This window comes from Cyprinodon tularosa, unplaced genomic scaffold (assembly GCF_016077235.1).
Source record: "Cyprinodon tularosa strain WSP-4 unplaced genomic scaffold, ASM1607723v1 ctg26, whole genome shotgun sequence".
In the NCBI taxonomy this organism is placed as follows: Eukaryota; Metazoa; Chordata; class Actinopteri; order Cyprinodontiformes; family Cyprinodontidae; genus Cyprinodon; species Cyprinodon tularosa.
The window spans coordinates 2,686,124-2,703,382 of record NW_024038961.1 but is presented as its reverse complement, the minus strand read 5'-3'; the positions used below and the strand labels follow the sequence as shown (position 1 = coordinate 2,703,382).

The 17,259-nt window shown below is 36.7% G+C and overlaps 1 protein-coding gene across 7 annotated transcripts in view; it reads right to left on the bottom strand.

Moving 5' to 3' along the window:
- The window catches only part of elmo1 (engulfment and cell motility 1 (ced-12 homolog, C. elegans)), a 130,455-nt gene that overhangs the window by 17,000 nt on the left and 96,196 nt on the right, over positions 1–17,259 (bottom strand). The window contains exon 1 of one of the 7 annotated variants that reach the window (XM_038288672.1): positions 16,817–17,217. The exons of the other annotated variants lie outside the window; for them this stretch is intronic. The gene's annotated coding sequence lies outside the window, so the exon portion shown is untranslated. Of the gene's footprint in view, positions 1–16,816; positions 17,218–17,259 lie in introns of those variants that run through there. 7 annotated transcript variants of the gene reach the window in all.

The following is a 17,259-nucleotide window of genomic DNA, read 5'->3' as shown; positions in this document are numbered from 1 at the left end:
CCTCTAGCTCCTGATGTTTCCATTGTTGGGAACAACATCATCCATCACAGCCATTCTTCTTTTAAGCCCCCAAAATCTCTTCATATTCCAGCAATTAGGAAAAAAACATTTTTGATATTAGTTGGCCCTAAGCAGGGAACATTTACTCCACTTTAATTGGGATAGACTTTAATTCTTCATTTTACAGTGGATTTAAATATCAGTTTTTGACTGTGTGCAATGTTCAGTGTGTGCAGTCTCTATTTTAGACCAAATATAAATGTTCAAATCCAGTGTCAACTCTGAAACCGAAAATGAATTATTGGGCTCATTAAAACATTCAACAGACAGAAATTATGTTTTTAGCAATTTGACAGAACTGGGCTGATTCTAACACGGTTATTAAAGGCAATTATTTTTCAAAGCAACAAAAAAGCCTCTTTGTCCTTCAGCATATACACTTAAAGAGTTGAAAGCTGGAATAGTCAAAAGCAACTTCTTTCATTTACTTTTGTACTCTAACAAGTGAGTTGTATTCTGCATAATTAGGATTCAAACAATAGCATAAACCCAAAGGCCCATTCTTCTTCTTCTGAAACCATTCAGCCAGTAAACAAAAGGGTCTTGACAGAGAATGTTTATCCTCATGTGCAGAACCTCACTTTGAACGTGGTTTAACCAAGCCTCTAGTTCTCAGCAAAAAACAAAACTTAGTTATGCAAATAAAGCAAACTTTTCTATAATCATATGTGGCATCAACATAGAAAAACAGACAGCACACCTGACAGGTAGGTCTGGTTGTGTGGGTCATCTCACTCTCTCAAAGTCGTTGGTTCAGCTCCTCCTACCATATTTCTATGTACCTTTGGGAAAGAAGCTTAATACTAAGTCTCTTAAAGATCTGTGAATCTTATTTCTGTTAGTGATGATTGGATGAATGTGGCTCTAGTGTCAAACCTTACATAAATTCTACCCATATACCATAATGGATCGATGTAGTTGCTGCAAAATTTTCACCTGATCAAATTGTTCTAACCTTGCATGCAGAAACACATTTGTTCCATTAAGTCAATCGAATTCTTTAAATGTAGTTCCAAAAAAAGTTTAAAAAGTTAAAAAACAAACTACTGGACTTTGTTTTCCAAGTCTGAAGATTTTTCACTTCCCATCCAGGAAGTTTTTTGTAATTCAAAATGTCTAGATTAGCGTTGAGTCCCAAGCTTTATAGTGTAGCCCAACAAAGCCTTGTTATGGCTTAGAAAACATACAAATTGATGTATGAGTAAATAAATGTATGAATCTTCAGATAAAGTGAATGCTTTTCTATCATATGACATTTTTGGAGGATTAATCTAAACATTACCATATGTGCAAAAATAGTAATGCAATGATTCCATCTTTTTCCCTCCAATTTTATTGGTACTTTCCATAATAAAAAAACAACCTAGAACCTAAATGTGAAGTAGAAGGACAATAAATAATGGTTCTCAAAATGATTTAGATTTGGCCTTCATCTGTAGAATATTTTTGTAGAAGCACCTTTTTGGCACCAAATGAAATCTAGTTGCTCCATTAAATGTGATCAATGTCTCTCTCTCTCTGCTAAAGAAAAGCCTTCCCACAGCATGATGCTGCTACCACTATGTTTTACAAAGAAGAATATGTGGTCAAAAGGATGTGAAGCACTACTACTGCCTTTTTTCTATGTTTCTTGGTCTTTGCAATGCAGTTTGTTCACTAAGGTTCTCTGACGAATCCCTGGGGTGTTTAGAAAACAGCTGAATTGTAGAGAGCTTTAGCTGAATTCAGTTTAGAAATTATACAAGCTTAAAAGGCAGTTAGTTCCTTTGGGACTGAACATCAATACCTATTGGTTTAGTTATTTTTTTTTAGAAATAAAAAATAGAATTATCCTCTAATTCGTGGTGGTTTATCACAAAAAGTACTAATAAAAATAAATTTTTACTTTTATTTACAAGTAAGAATTTGAAAAATGAAAGAGGTATGAGTACTTTTCCTCTCTATAAGTTCCACGTTTAGCCAACGTGTTTGGTCAGGGTACTTTCATGCCTAACAATCCAGCAAAATTTTTATTTGAAAAACAAAAAAATTGCTGCAAGGCCATTACTCATTATTTGGGAGAACCTTTGGACTTTCGCCACTCAGACTGAGTCAGAGATAAGGTAATTAAAAATAGAAAACTTGAACCTCTTGAAATGCATGTATGGCATGAGACTAAATCAAACAAGGAAAAATAAATAAATAAAAGCCTTTAGACTGTGGCAGTGGGTGCAATCCTATTAAATCATCTCCATTATTACTCTATGTACATAAAGATGTAAAGCCCTGCCTCTTTAGTTAAAGCAGATAATCAATGTGGCTACAAACGCAGAATTTACAACAGCTTGTTTGTTATCCTGAAAAAAGTCAAGTTACTGCCGAATAAAACTATATTATCAGGGAATTTTATTTTAAATTTATGCGTTTGAATCTCAATATGGGAAAAAAACAACAACAAAATGACCACATAAAACACATCATGATCATGACACATCATGATTATATATTTTTTCTTTTTTGGATATATTTACTAAACCAGTTTATGTAACCAAAATTCCTCCCTCTAGTGCTGCACTAAAATGGTTACTGAAGCTGATGAAAAACATCTGTGACACCGCAAAGCCAAGCCGTAAAATATCCTTTGACAGAGCAGACAAAGTTGACACAAAGCCTCTCCGTGCTGAGCTTAACCTTAACCAACATCATTTTCATAATGCTAATAGAATTATTTAATGGTTCCCTGACACGGACATTTTTGAAAGATGAAAGAAAATTTCATGCACTTCTCCCTCAAGCAAGACTTGGAAAGGAAATTTCAGCTGAAGCCCTATTACACTTCTAACATGTTTAAAGTTTAATTCAGTCTAGCTTCTAATATTAGCTTTTATAGATCTAGATTTTATTCTACAGTTTTATTAGTGGGATATACTGCAAATTACAGAAGTATTTGCACCCTTTGAGCTTTTTCACATTCATATATAGGTGTGTGGTCATGTAACAGTTACTTCCTGGGGATCATGTAAGCCAATTTTCCAAGAATATGTTACTTTGTGGGGATTTTACTGTTACTTGTGGCGACCAGTCAAAAGCTCTATTGTTGAGTTGTCGATGAGGTTTCGAACTAGAGCGTGAATTTATTTAAGGGTTTGGTAAGGCTATACCAGTGGCGATTTCTTATGGTTGCACCCAACTATGAGCCATGCCCACAACATTTTTAGAAAAAACTGTAAACGTACATATATAAGCCACACCAGGCTATAAGCTGCTGATATCTACTGAACTACCTCCCACCAAACCTGCAGCTTCTACTGAAAGATGGCGCTTCGCCAGCTCTTTATTTTAGCTCTGCAGGAGTTGAGCCCAGTCTCTTCATTGGTTCGGCAAATAAATGTCAAAATGTCTTATGCTAAATTAAATTAGCCCCTTATTCTTTCATTTATAACTTTGACTTCCCCTTCTCGCAGTTAGTAAAAATTCACAGAAAAGTTGTGCCTTCTTATAAGCCGCATGGTTGAAAGCATGGGAGAAAAGTAGCAGCTTATAGTCCGGAAAATACGGTAAGAGGGAGACTAAGCCTCCCCTGTAAATATTGTTAAATAACTGGTCAACTACACATTTCTAAGCTTCATCAATGCAGTCATTTATATGTGATAAATTTGTGCTTAAAGGTGCTTAATTTCATTAGTATGCTGTGCATTCTCAGCTGTTGAGCCCGCTATCGGACGTGATTTCCCCTCTGTTCTGAAGCAGCAGGACGCTGCTTTTTAATCTGTATAAGATATCGCCATTTAGGCTCTAGCCTTTGTACATTGAGGCAAGCAGTAAGAAAGAATGCCCTGATTGGATAACGCTGATATACCTCACCTCCAGTGAGGCTAAACCTCTCACGGGGTCTGTTGAACAGGGGCGGGGCCTGAAGCTGGCTGCTGAATGCTGATTGGCAGAACGCTACTTTAGGATTGACTGACGGTGACAAAGCTGTAGAGGTTTTCCTCATGAGACTCAGATGAGAGAGGAAAAAGCGATCATTAGTTAGAACAGTGGTCTTGTGCTGAACTCCTGCTGTGTTTTCTGGAGTTTATTATTTCAGTCGCTTCACAACTGAGTTTTTTTTGCCATTGTAGTGATGCATTTAAACACTTGATAATGCAATACGTGACATTTAGATTTCGTTAACACCATTGAGCCTTCCCCGTTTCAGAGAGCAGCATACAGAAGAATGCAAAACGAATGGAAGTCAGTGGAAAGTTCCCATAAGGACTGTGCAGACATAAGGACATAAGGACTAAGCAGAATATAGTGTGTGTTTGAATGTGTAACAATCATGCAAAAATTAGTGCATATTTCTGAAGACTGAAAAAAGATAAAATAAAAAAACTAAAAAATAAATCTTTAGGTATATAAATCAATCTCTAGGAATTGAAAAAAAAAAATCAACTTTTTTAATGCAGCCCTGTCAATGATATATTCATTTATTTAAGTTTGTCCCGTTTAACCAACCATAGAGGATTCCATGGCTTCATTTATGCAAAGGGGAGTGTTTAAGTTATGAACTTGACTTAAAATCACAATTTAAAGTCATAAATCATACCAAAACTGAATATTAATCTTTTAAAATATTTACTAGATGATATCTAAACCTGCAATAAAGTAAAAATAAGAATTAAAAAAATACTTCAAGGAATGGCTTATTATACATTTCAGCCAAGCTGTTTGCAAACCTGGTTTTCCAGCAAAGTTATCTCTGGAGAGGCTTCATTAATATGCCTTGTTTGCAGCCATGTCTCCGGCAGGAAAACAATTCTTCGGGCCCATGTGGCTGCTCTCATCCTAATTAACACAGCGAATATTCATCACATTTAATACGAACACATGGTCCTTTGTCAACGGGCCGGGAATGCATGAGGGAGGCTTTATGAATATTTCATCTTTACCCTTTGTCATCAAAGAGCACCTTGACAGTAGCAAGGTGACGTCAGATCTTAAAGAAACTTTCTTTCACGTCTGAGAAATATGGTTACCTTCTGTTCTTCCTGGTCTGACAGATCCAATGATCCAAGGTTAGTTTTTCTTTAAACCTCTTAAGCGTTTTTATATATCCTATGATTTCAATATGTCTTATTCTTTCTAGATAACCAGGACACATACTAGCAAGAAACCAGGGCAAGTGTCAGCAGACTAATTAAAAGCCATAATAAGAACCACTGTATACATGTAATGAAGCCACAGACTCATCCATCACTTCTTAGCACCTTTGGGCTCATCCTCCAACAGGACTGTCCCCTCTCTAGGAGCTGCCCTCATCATCCATCATCCTTCCTGGGCTCCAACAAATTACCATCCACTTCTCGTCGACCAATCAGCTGCACGGCTCCGCCATTTAGCCAAGAGTTCGCTAATGACATCATTTACCAGCTGTCATTCGAACCAGAGCATGTCACTAAAGCTTTTTGTAGACAAATCCAGGAGATCTTCCTTGAGACACTATGTTGGGGCAAATAACAAGGCTGTAATCATGAAATAATTACTTTACTGGCGGGTCCCTGAAAGCAATCAAATATCCAATTTTACTTGATAATTGAACAGTTACTGGAGGGGTCTCTACAGCAGGCAGCATCTGCAGGACTGAGCATAAGGGAATGATGCACGAGAGTTTGCAAAACTGTGCAAAGTCATTCTGAAATGTAATTGATAGGAAACCTTAAAAAAAAAAAGATCAGCTGGGAGTTGGCTTTGCATTGAAATTCATTGATCAGGGAAACGTTCTTACAATATTTTAGCTAGCAATTTGTGCAAAGTGACAAAATGATGGGACATTTAAGGACATCAAGTCCTTATTTGGTAGTATTTCAACAATATGAAGATGTTTTGTCTTTCTGCACTACATCTAAAACAAAAAGCAACCAAACCAAAAAGAAAAAAAGAACTCCACTAAAGTTCCCCTAATATCTGTATATTAGACAACGTATTTTTTGTTTATATGGGGGTTAAAAATTAATCACCCCCTTATTAAAATAATCTTAGTATAAATTATCCACAAATAAACACACCCAGGTCTAATAACTGCCAGACTTGTATAATAAAGAAATCATTTAAAAATAAGCTTTTTGACAACATAGTAGGATAAAGGGTCTAAAACAAACACACACAAAAAAACAACACATCCTGCCCAAAACTAAACTAAATTTCAAGTAATATTTTTTTAAGAATCTAGTGTACCAATGTGTGAAACCTTAGAAAACATCTAATGCAATCCAGGTTCCCTGAGTTAACATTCGTTATTGTGGTTGATTAATAAGTAAGAGACTATACAAAAAAACAGGCATCTGTGGGAGAGTTCTCTACATTTTAAAATGCCATGCTCAATTTTTTTCTCTTCTCCTTTAAAATAAATTTTAATTTTGTCTTACTAGTTCCCATCAAATCCACTTAAAATCAGGCTTAGTTGCAAGACAAGAAAAGTGGAGAGGTAACACCCACATTCATTAGACGTTGAGAAATGCATTCACTGCATGTAGTTAAAGAATCATTGTATCTGAATATTTAAAGCATTGTAGTTCCAACTGGGTGAGACTTTAAAGTGCTGTTAAAAGCACCTTTCTTTCTTCCAAAAGCCTTTAATCTCTATTTGACAGCCCTTAGAAAACTGTAGGCATAATGAGTCCACAATTGAAATCTTGGCATATGTAAAACTTAGTTTTTTAATAAACATAAAGCAGAGATGTTTCTTGTCATTTTTCAGCGTTCATAACATCCACAGCAGACATGACAACCATGGATTGTACACTTATAACTCACAGGTTCTGTCTACAAGCCAAACAGTGATGTTGCCTTATTTAAAAGGTCCAGCATTACTTGCTGAGGCAAACTGATGGTTGATCTTTTTTTTTAAGAATAGAAAAGAAAAGCAGGACCACAAGGTGCAGTGAAGCCCATATGAATGAACAGAAAAAGAGAATCAATGACAAATCCAAGAGCTGACCTTGGATTAATGAGCTCTGAATCTTTTAGGGGCATTTTCCACATTTATTTTAAAGAGAAAAAAAGGAGAATTTGCATTAATTGCTCCAGATGGACGATCAAATTGGTTTTGATTCAGCATCTATTCAAGGACTCATCGCCAACAGGGAACACGCACTGATGCTGTGCAGAGAAAATAAAACATTTTTCCAGTAAACAATGCAAATTTACGTCAGTTATTAGGCTTTTAGACAAAAATGTACTTGTTACAAAAACAACTACATTAAAGCAACATAAATTATGCGTTACAAATGGAAATTTTAATATAGTTAAGAAGTAAAGATAAAATAAATAAAGTTACACAGACGCCTATTGGCAAGAAAATGAAACCTAAAGAAACAGAAGAAATAATTGTATAAAAAACTTTGGCTATAAAGTCGGTTATTTAAAAATTTGCTGCCTTTCCTTATTGCTAAAACAAATTTTACCTGTATATTAGCCTTTCAGACATTCCGCCACAAACTTTAATTTATTTTATTGGGATCATATGCTACACAAAGTAGCATATGATTTGATAATGAAAAACAGATTAATGCATAGTTTTAATTTTTGCTTATAAATGAAAATATTAAAAGTGTCTCAGAAATACTACTGTTTTAGAGCTGCACTTCTTTAGGGGTTTATCTAAGCCAGGCTTCAGTGTCTAAAGACCAAAATGTTAGTTGGTTTTTTTCTTATCAAAAAAAGTTAAGCTCAGTCAGATTGGTTTAAGAGCTTCTACTGTAAATGCATCTCATTCCAAGTTTCTCCATCAACTCTAACCAGCTTCATGCTCCCTTTAAAAAAAAAAAGAGCATCCCACAGCATAATAGTACCACAAATATGTTTTACTATACGGCAAACTTCCATTATGAACAGCTTTATGAGATGGATGAATTATTTTCCTATGAAGAGATATTCTTGCATGGGGATTAGGATCTCTGCAGCTCCTCAAGATTAACCATCTTTCTCTCAGTGGAGATGACTTTACAGGTAGATCCCATTTACTAAAAGGCTATTTCTAAATGGAAATAAAATTAATTTAAGAAATTGTTCATTATTTCTACATCGTTTTTGCAGTGTGGCTTTACCAAGGCCAGTCTTTTGAATTGTTTATCATTGAAGCCCGAGGACGACAGATGAACCAAACAATAGCTAATCTGCTACTCTCCATTCCTTAGATTCACAATTGCAAATGGAGGATTTATATGTTTTCCAGATTTAAGCCGCGCAGCATAAATATCACAGAACAAGATCAGAAACTCCTATACAGGTGCTGGTCATAAAATTAGAATATCATGAAAAAGTAGATTGATTTCAGTAATTCCATTTAAAAAGGGAAACTTGTATATTATATTCATACATTACATACAAACTCATATATTTCAGATGTTTATTTTGTTTAATTTTGATGATTACAAATGACAACAAATGAAAATCTCAAATTCATCATATCATAAAATTAGAATATTGTGAAAAGGTTCAAAATTGATGACCCCTGGTGCCACACTCTAATCAGCTAATTAACTCAAACCACCTGCAAAAGCCTTTAAATGGTCTTTCAGTCTAGTTCTATAGGCTACACAATCATGGGGAAGACTGCTGACTTGACAGTTGTCCAAAAGACGACCATCGACACCTTGCACAAGGAGGGCAAGACACAAAAGGTCATCGCTAAAGAGGCTGGCTGTTCACAGAGCTCAGTGTCCAAGCACATTAATAGAGAGGCGAAGGGAAGGAAAAGATGTGGTCGAAAAAAGTGTACAAGCAAGAGAGATAACCGCACCCTGGAGAGGATTGTGAAACAAAACCCATTCAAAAATGTGGGGGAGATTCACAAAGAGTGGACTGCAGCTGGAGTGAGTGCTTCAAGAACCACCACACACAGACGTATGAAAGACATGGGTTTCTGCTGTCGCATTCCTTGTGTCAAGCCACTCTTGAACCACAGACAGCGTCAGAAGCGTCTTGCCTGGGCTAAAGAGAAACAGGACTGGACTGCTGGTGAGTGGTCCAAAGTCATGTTCTCTGATGAAAGTAAATTTTGCATTTCCTTTGGAAATCAAAGTCCCAGAGTCTGGAGGAAAAGAAGAGAGGCACTTCATCCACGTTGCTTGAAGTCCAGTGTAAAGTTTCCACAGTCAGTGATGGTTTGGGGTGCCATGTCATCTGCTGGTGTTGGTCCATTGTGTTTTCTGAGGTCCAGGGTCAACGCAGCCACATACCAGGAAGTTTTAGAGCACTTCATGCTTCCTGCAGCTGACCAACTTTTTGGAGATGCAGATTTCATTTTCCAACAGGACTTGGCACCTGCACACAGTGCCAAAGCTACCAGTACCTGGTTGAAGGACCATGGTATCCCTGTTCTTAATTGGCCAGCAAACTCTCCTGACCTTAACCCCATAGAAAATCTATGGGGTATTGTGAAGAAGAAGATGCAATACACCAGACCCAACAATTCAGAAGAGCTAAAAGCCACTATTAGAGCAACCTGGGCTATCATAACACCTGAGCAGTGCCACAGACTGATCGACTCCATGCCACGCCGCATTGCTGCAGTAATACAGGCCAAAGGAGGCCCAACTAAATACTGAGTGCTGTACATGCTCATACTTTTCATGTTCATACTTTTCAGTTGGCCAACATTTCTATAAATCCTTTGTTTTTATTGGTCTTCAGTAATATTCTAATTTTCTGATATGATGAATTTGAGATTTTCATTTTTTGTCATTTGTAATCATCAAAATTAAACAAAATAAACATCTGAAATATATGAGTTTGTATGTAATGTATGAATATAATATACAAGTTTCACTTTTTAAATGGAATTACTGAAATCAATCTACTTTTTCATGATATTCTAATTTTATGACCAGCACCTGTAAGTGCGTTTGTTAGCAATTTAAAGGAAATATTGCAACCACAGACAGGGATAAATCAAACACCAGATAAATGGCTAAATGTTGAGGCATAAAAATCAAAGCTTGTGAGTCCATTTCCCTGTTGAATTCAAGCGAGCCTAATTAACTTGATTCACCACAAAACAAAATGCTGGATCGGCATCTCTACTCCTCCAGCTCTGATGGTTTGATACTAATGACGGATGATCTTTCTGGTCCGATTAGAGAGCTCAGCTTTACTGTTCTCTCTATGCGAGTGGGCCAACGCTCCCAGAGATGAAAGATCATCCCCTTAGGCACACAAAAAAATACTCATGAAAAAGTAATGTGGCGAAACAAAGAGAGAAATACCAGAATAACCGACACATCCCCACAGAGCAAGAATAGTCATTTTATACTCTTTATTCACACTAACATGTAAACTGTGCAGAAAAAAAAGTCATGCAAACAGATCAAGATTTGTCGGAGCACACATGCACCATCGGATTGTGCTTACACATGTGCAAAAACAATAAAGCGAAACTTGTTAAGGGAGTGGGAGGCGAGGCAGCCAGGCAGAAAGATATAAATAGCCTGTCTGAATTCAACAATAGAGGTGGTGGTGGAGGTGGTGCAGGACAGCGTCGGATGGAGAGTAGAGGGACAAAAAAGTGGAGAAAAAAAATGACAGAGACAAAAAAAAAAACAATAACTGGAATAAACTGCAGTTTAAGTAATGTACATAAAACTGGTACTGAAAAGAGACACCAGAAGGTCTCATTGTGGGAGAGAGAAAGAAGCGGGGGGGGGGTGCAGGTTTTCCAAGCTGTCATCCAGGTACAGTATCATCCAAAGCAGGACAGCAGTGGAAATGTGTGCAGGGAACGCCCTGCACGATGGTTTAAGTTTATTCTCTACAACAACTGATATTTATTAAATGAGGGATGATACAAGGTGTACAAGGATGGAAAGAAAATAATTCAATTCATACTTTAAACAGTAAAATAAAGAAATAATTTGGTATTTATAGTATGTAATTTTTAAAAGGATTTGTCTATACAATAAAATTAATATAAAAAATCTTATCTTTATCCAATTCATTCAATAAAGTATTTAGTTTTTTTAAATGTAGGATTTGCTGGTTATATTTTCTTTAGTTGAAAAACTACAAACATAACTGCAACTTTAGTTTTTTATGATTTAACACACTTTTCAATTTCCAATGGTTGAATGAGATGATTTTAAACTGAATAATCCTTTAAGGTCAGTCTTCCATACAGTGTCTAGAATATGTTGTCTTGTAATAAAGGAAAATACATTCACTGTTTATTGAAGTTTTATTGTAGCCGATCCAACAGGGTCCACATTTAGAATAATTTCAAAATAAGATAAATGTTGACAACACCCCATATTTTATCTTATTATTCATCAAACAATGGTTAACCCAAAATAGAGTTGCATATATTCCAAAAATGTATACAAAAATACAAAAAACAAAGCAGAAAAAAAACAATAACAAAAACCTTGATATGTAAAGAAAGGGATAGGTGTATATTTTCCTAAATCCCTTAGAGTGGAAACATCAATACTAAAGACTATATATATTTATCGTTTACTCCCTCATTTGTTATAATTTAGCTGAAGTGCTGCTTGGACCAAGCTCAATATCTCCTGTCTTTTGCCAACTTTAATTGAGCACCCATAAATAAAGAGAAAAATAAAAAGCTTCTTTTGTTGGATTAAACATAGATGGCTATTTATTTAAATTTATTATAAACTGACAAGAAATGCAAATGCATATTTTCATAATATAGTAAAGTTGCTGCTGTATATAGTACCTCCTGCCAAAAGTGCAATATGTTTATTATTTAATTCTTTCACTGCTTATGAAATGGCGACGAGCCATACATGCAGGACAAAGCACCTCCATCTAGCTTATGTCATTTCTTCAGCAGGCTAAAATCGAAACAAGCTTGTAACAGAGTGACATGATTGTAGTTTGCACCTATCAGGATTTGTGGAAGGTCTCACTAATAATTGCTTCTTTAAGGTAAAGAAACACATATTAATGTGTCCTGCCCTAAATAGATACAAAAACTATACAAAAAAATACAAACAAACAATATTTTGTGGAATAAAAAACAAAAAAACATTATGGATTGGATAAATATTTTTTAGCCTCTGAAAGAAGGATTGCTTTTCTTAGCTTTGAAGCAGGTCATTGGATTTAAGGGCCCAATCATTCTGTCTATATAAACTTTGGCTTCCATTCAAATGGAAAATTTTATGAACCAAAAAAAAAAAAAAAAAAAAAAAAAAAAAAAAAAAATATATATATATATATATATATATATATATATATATATATATATATATATATATATATATATATATATAAAAAAAGATTGAGCATAAAAGAATGAGTCTAAGGCTTCAAAAACACTATATTTAATGAAAACTTCCTCAGCAGGAGCAAAACACTGAGTTTATTTAGGACTGCAGCTGTAAACTATCAACTATGATACATCTTAGCAGGGGATGTCTTCCCATGTCAGAGCAGCACATTAAGTCTGTGCCAACATATTTACCCAATTCTCAGCATTCTGTATTTATTATACTAAGATTTCCATATAAGTACTTTGAGAGCTAAAGTCCCAGACCCAGATAGGTCACGTAAAGGTCAGTGAACAAGACTAACTTGCTTCTGGCTACTTGGTTGGTTTTCACAGTCCTGATTTTATCCCTGAGATATATAAAGGCCAAAATACATCATGTCGTAAATGTTTATTAATGTACAGGGAAATAAGTAGATTTAAAAGTAGATTTTTTTCTTAATACAGGGTTCAAATATGAAAATAAAACACCATTAAATTATAAAATGCTCAATTTGATAATTAAAAATAACATTTAATAACTAATATTACATTTAAAATGATTTAATGTCAATAAAATAATACATTTAAAAATAAATACAATTATTTTACTCTTTATGTACAGGTGCTGGTCATAAAATTAGAATATCATGAAAAAGTAGATTGATTTCAGTAATTCCATTTAAAAAGGGAAACTTGTATATTATATTCATACATTACATACAAACTCATATATTTCAGATGTTTATTTTGTTTAATTTTGATGATAACAAATGACAACAAATGAAAATCTCAAATTCATCATATCAGAAAATTAGAATATTGTGAAAAGGTTCAAAATTGATGGCCCCTGGTGCCACACTCTAATCAGCTAATTAACTCAAACCACCTGCAAAAGCCTTTAAATGGTCTTTCAGTCTAGTTCTATAGGCTACACAATCATGGGGAAGACTGCTGACTTGACAGTTGTCCAAAAGACGACCATCGACACCTTGCACAAGGAGGGCAAGACACAAAAGGTCATCGCTAAAGAGGCTGGCTGTTCACAGAGCTCAGTGTCCAAGCACATTAATAGAGAGGCGAAGGGAAGGAAAAGATGTGGTCGAAAAAAGTGTACAAGCAAGAGAGATAACCGCACCCTGGAGAGGATTGTGAAACAAAACCCATTCAAAAATGTGGGGGAGATTCACAAAGAGTGGACTGCAGCTGGAGTGAGTGCTTCAAGAACCACCACACACAGACGTATGAAAGACATGGGTTTCTGCTGTCGCATTCCTTGTGTCAAGCCACTCTTGAACCACAGACAGCGTCAGAAGCGTCTTGCCTGGGCTAAAGAGAAACAGGACTGGACTGCTGGTGAGTGGTCCAAAGTCATGTTCTCTGATGAAAGTAAATTTTGCATTTCCTTTGGAAATCAAGGTCCCAGAGTCTGGAGGAAAAGAAGAGAGGCACTTCATCCACGTTGCTTGAAGTCCAGTGTAAAGTTTCCACAGTCAGTGATGGTTTGGGGTGCCATGTCATCTGCTGGTGTTGGTCCATTGTGTTTTCTGAGGTCCAGGGTCAACGCAGCCACATACCAGGAAGTTTTAGAGCACTTCATGCTTCCTGCAGCTGACCAACTTTTTGGAGATGCAGATTTCATTTTCCAACAGGACTTGGCACCTGCACACAGTGCCAAAGCTACCAGTACCTGGTTGAAGGACCATGGTATCCCTGTTCTTAATTGGCCAGCAAACTCTCCTGACCTTAACCCCATAGAAAATCTATGGGGTATTGTGAAGAAGAAGATGCAATACACCAGACCCAACAATTCAGAAGAGCTAAAAGCCACTATTAGAGCAACCTGGGCTATCATAACACCTGAGCAGTGCCACAGACTGATCGACTCCATGCCACGCCGCATTGCTGCAGTAATACAGGCCAAAGGAGGCCCAACTAAATACTGAGTGCTGTACATGCTCATACTTTTCATGTTCATACTTTTCAGTTGGCCAACATTTCTATAAATCCTTTGTTTTTATTGGTCTTCAGTAATATTCTAATTTTCTGATATGATGAATTTGAGATTTTCATTTGTTGTCATTTGTAATCATCAAAATTAAACAAAATAAACATCTGAAATATATGAGTTTGTATGTAATGTATGAATATAATATACAAGTTTCACTTTTTAAATGGAATTACTGAAATCAATCTACTTTTTCATGATATTCTAATTTTATGACCAGCACCTGTACTTTATATTTATTAATACATATCAAGTGAAATAACTACGTATCTTTAGGGGGACTGTACCAGTTATTTTTTATGGTCACAGGCTAAAATGTTTAGAAAATTTTGCTTTAGTGCATTAGTTTCATATAAACGACAAATAAAGAGTATAAGTGCAGTAAAAGATTAAGAGAGGAAAATTGTATATTTGCAAACAAACAAAAAAAAAAAAACTTTCAGAATGAGACTGAACAAGGATATACTAAAAATAAAAGTGAAATATACTGGATTTATACGGGCAATAAGAGATTTTAAGAGCCCTACTAAAAAATCAACTTGGAAACTAAACGTGTCAAATTTCAACCTGACTGTCCCTAACAGAACACTGGAGCTGTGTCCAAACGTCCGCCCTAACCCCTAATCACTACATGTAGCGTGGACTATGTAGTGGACTTTATAGTGAACTCAGTTAACTGACCCTTCCGGCAGATGATTACTACTTTTTGCTCACCGTTGGTCAAATAACTCCGCCTCCCTGCATTGAGCCCCATGATGTTTGCGAGGAAAGCTCTCGTAAAGCAATCTGGGATATATCTGCTTGTCTAGAGACCATCGATGGTCGCTAATTTTCAAGGTGCATTGTGAGAAATTTTCAAGTCCACTATTTTTTCATTCACTAGATTTTCAGACACTCATAAAATGGTGTAATCACTATACAGTGCCCAAAATAGTGATTATGGCGGACATTCGGACACAGCCTGGGTGATCATAAACTCCAAAAGGTAAACTCCAGATTTTTTTTTTTTGATCCAGTCAGTGAGCACTACAAGGTTGTTAAAACCACAACTAGTTGTGTTTGTATCTAAAGCAGGAAGAAAACTCAAATTTGGCTATTTTGTATTTTTGGTCAAAAGAATAAAATATGTAAAAATCTGCTCTGAATGGATTTTTGTGGTTAATTTAGGCTAAAACCACAGAAAACCCTACCCAAACAGCTATTGGTTATTTAATTCCTGTTAAATGCTGTACTCTTGGTAATTTCCTACACTCTGCAGACTTCTTAAGAATAAAAACCAAGCCGTCTCTCCTACAGGGACATCATCCCATTCCAGCCTGACGGATACTGCATAGAACAGATGAAGGAGCAATATGGATCCAGAGTTGACTTTTGAAGATTCCAGCAAAGCTTCGCTAATAATTTCTGTTTTTTGGGATTTTAAAATTAGTCTTTCACTGAACAGGGAGACCTCAGTGTTATGGTTAGGAATGCACATCAAGGACTGGTGCTGAATGGAAATTGGCCACATACCTGACTGGAGTGTTGCTGATTGGTGATACTGACTGACCCTCTCTCATTATGTTTAGAAAATACTAAATATAGAATTTTGTTTCTTTCCTTCATGTTATCTAAATAGGAAGAAATACTTAGACAACAGACTAGCAGTGAGTCCATCATTATGTCTTCAGTCGACATGATTAATCCATCATCTGAACACTCTTTCGTCTACATGATGAAAGTAAACCATGAGAATATAGCATGAAAACTGGGTCCAAAAACCTCTATTAGGACCCTGATAAATCTGCAATCAATCTAATTATTTATTCCCCAATTTCAGCCAACATCATAGTGCAGTAAGTCACTACATGCTGCACATAGAGACCGGATAGGCCAAAACAGTGGGAGCAATGTCTCTATGTTTTGTACAAAAACAAGTAAAACTCAGTACTGGCAGCATCTGAAGGCTATAATCTGAAGATGACCAAACTCTAATCCTGTGTCAAACCCATCCAGCTAAACACTAGATGAAGTTCATCCAAAGCTATGAGAGGCAATGTGGACTCCAGAGGAGCAGAAGCTGTGGTGATGGATTCCTCTGGTGACAAACAGTGGGTGTTGGTGATGAGGAGTAATCCCACTGACAACAACAAAGCCCACCCCCATCACATGCAATAACATATACATATGGCTGATGCCTGGGGTGCACAGTGCATGTGTGTATCTGTATGCAAGTGGAGGCAGAGTGAAAATATAATCCAACAAATGAGCGTGTGTGTGTGTGTGTTAATACAAAGGCTGTAATCTGGGTCTTGCTCTAACCTGCTTACGCCTCGCCGAGCCTACACTGCCCCATCTGTCCTTCCTCATCTCCTCCGTCTCTTTCTGGCTTTCCTTTCCGTCCTTCCTCCTCCCTTTCTCCCCCTTTCTCCTCCTCCGCATCCAGGCAACAACACAAACAGTCCTCTTTCTCCTACTAGGACCAGCTCTTTTACCTCTCTGCTGTCCCCCCCCCCCACATTCCCAACCTCTCTACTTACATGTCACCTCCATGGCTCTGAGGGGTGGACGATACTCTCCACAGTGACGGATGAATCCTCGAAACTCTGCCAGAGGACGACTTTTCAGCTCGCGACAGGGAGGCAGGGAAGGGTTGAAAGATGGAGGGAGCAGATGGTTTCTCAGAAGAGCAGTCTGGCTGATTGTGGACAGTTAGCTGTAGCGTTAGCCACAATAAGAGAAAACTCATCTGTCAACGCCGCCTCCTTTTCTCGCCTTTTCTTTCCTGTTTTGTCTCTCGCTCCTTTAGATGCCTCCCTATCCATGCATATTCTGTTTAACTAAAATCAGCCATACCTATTGGGCTCCCACCCATCATCTAGCTACTATTGAAATATTTTCCACCTCTCTGCTTGCTTTCCTTCCTCCCTCTGTGGCTCTAAAAGCAGCCACAGAGCCAAGCTCAGCCAAGCTGCTCTGCTTC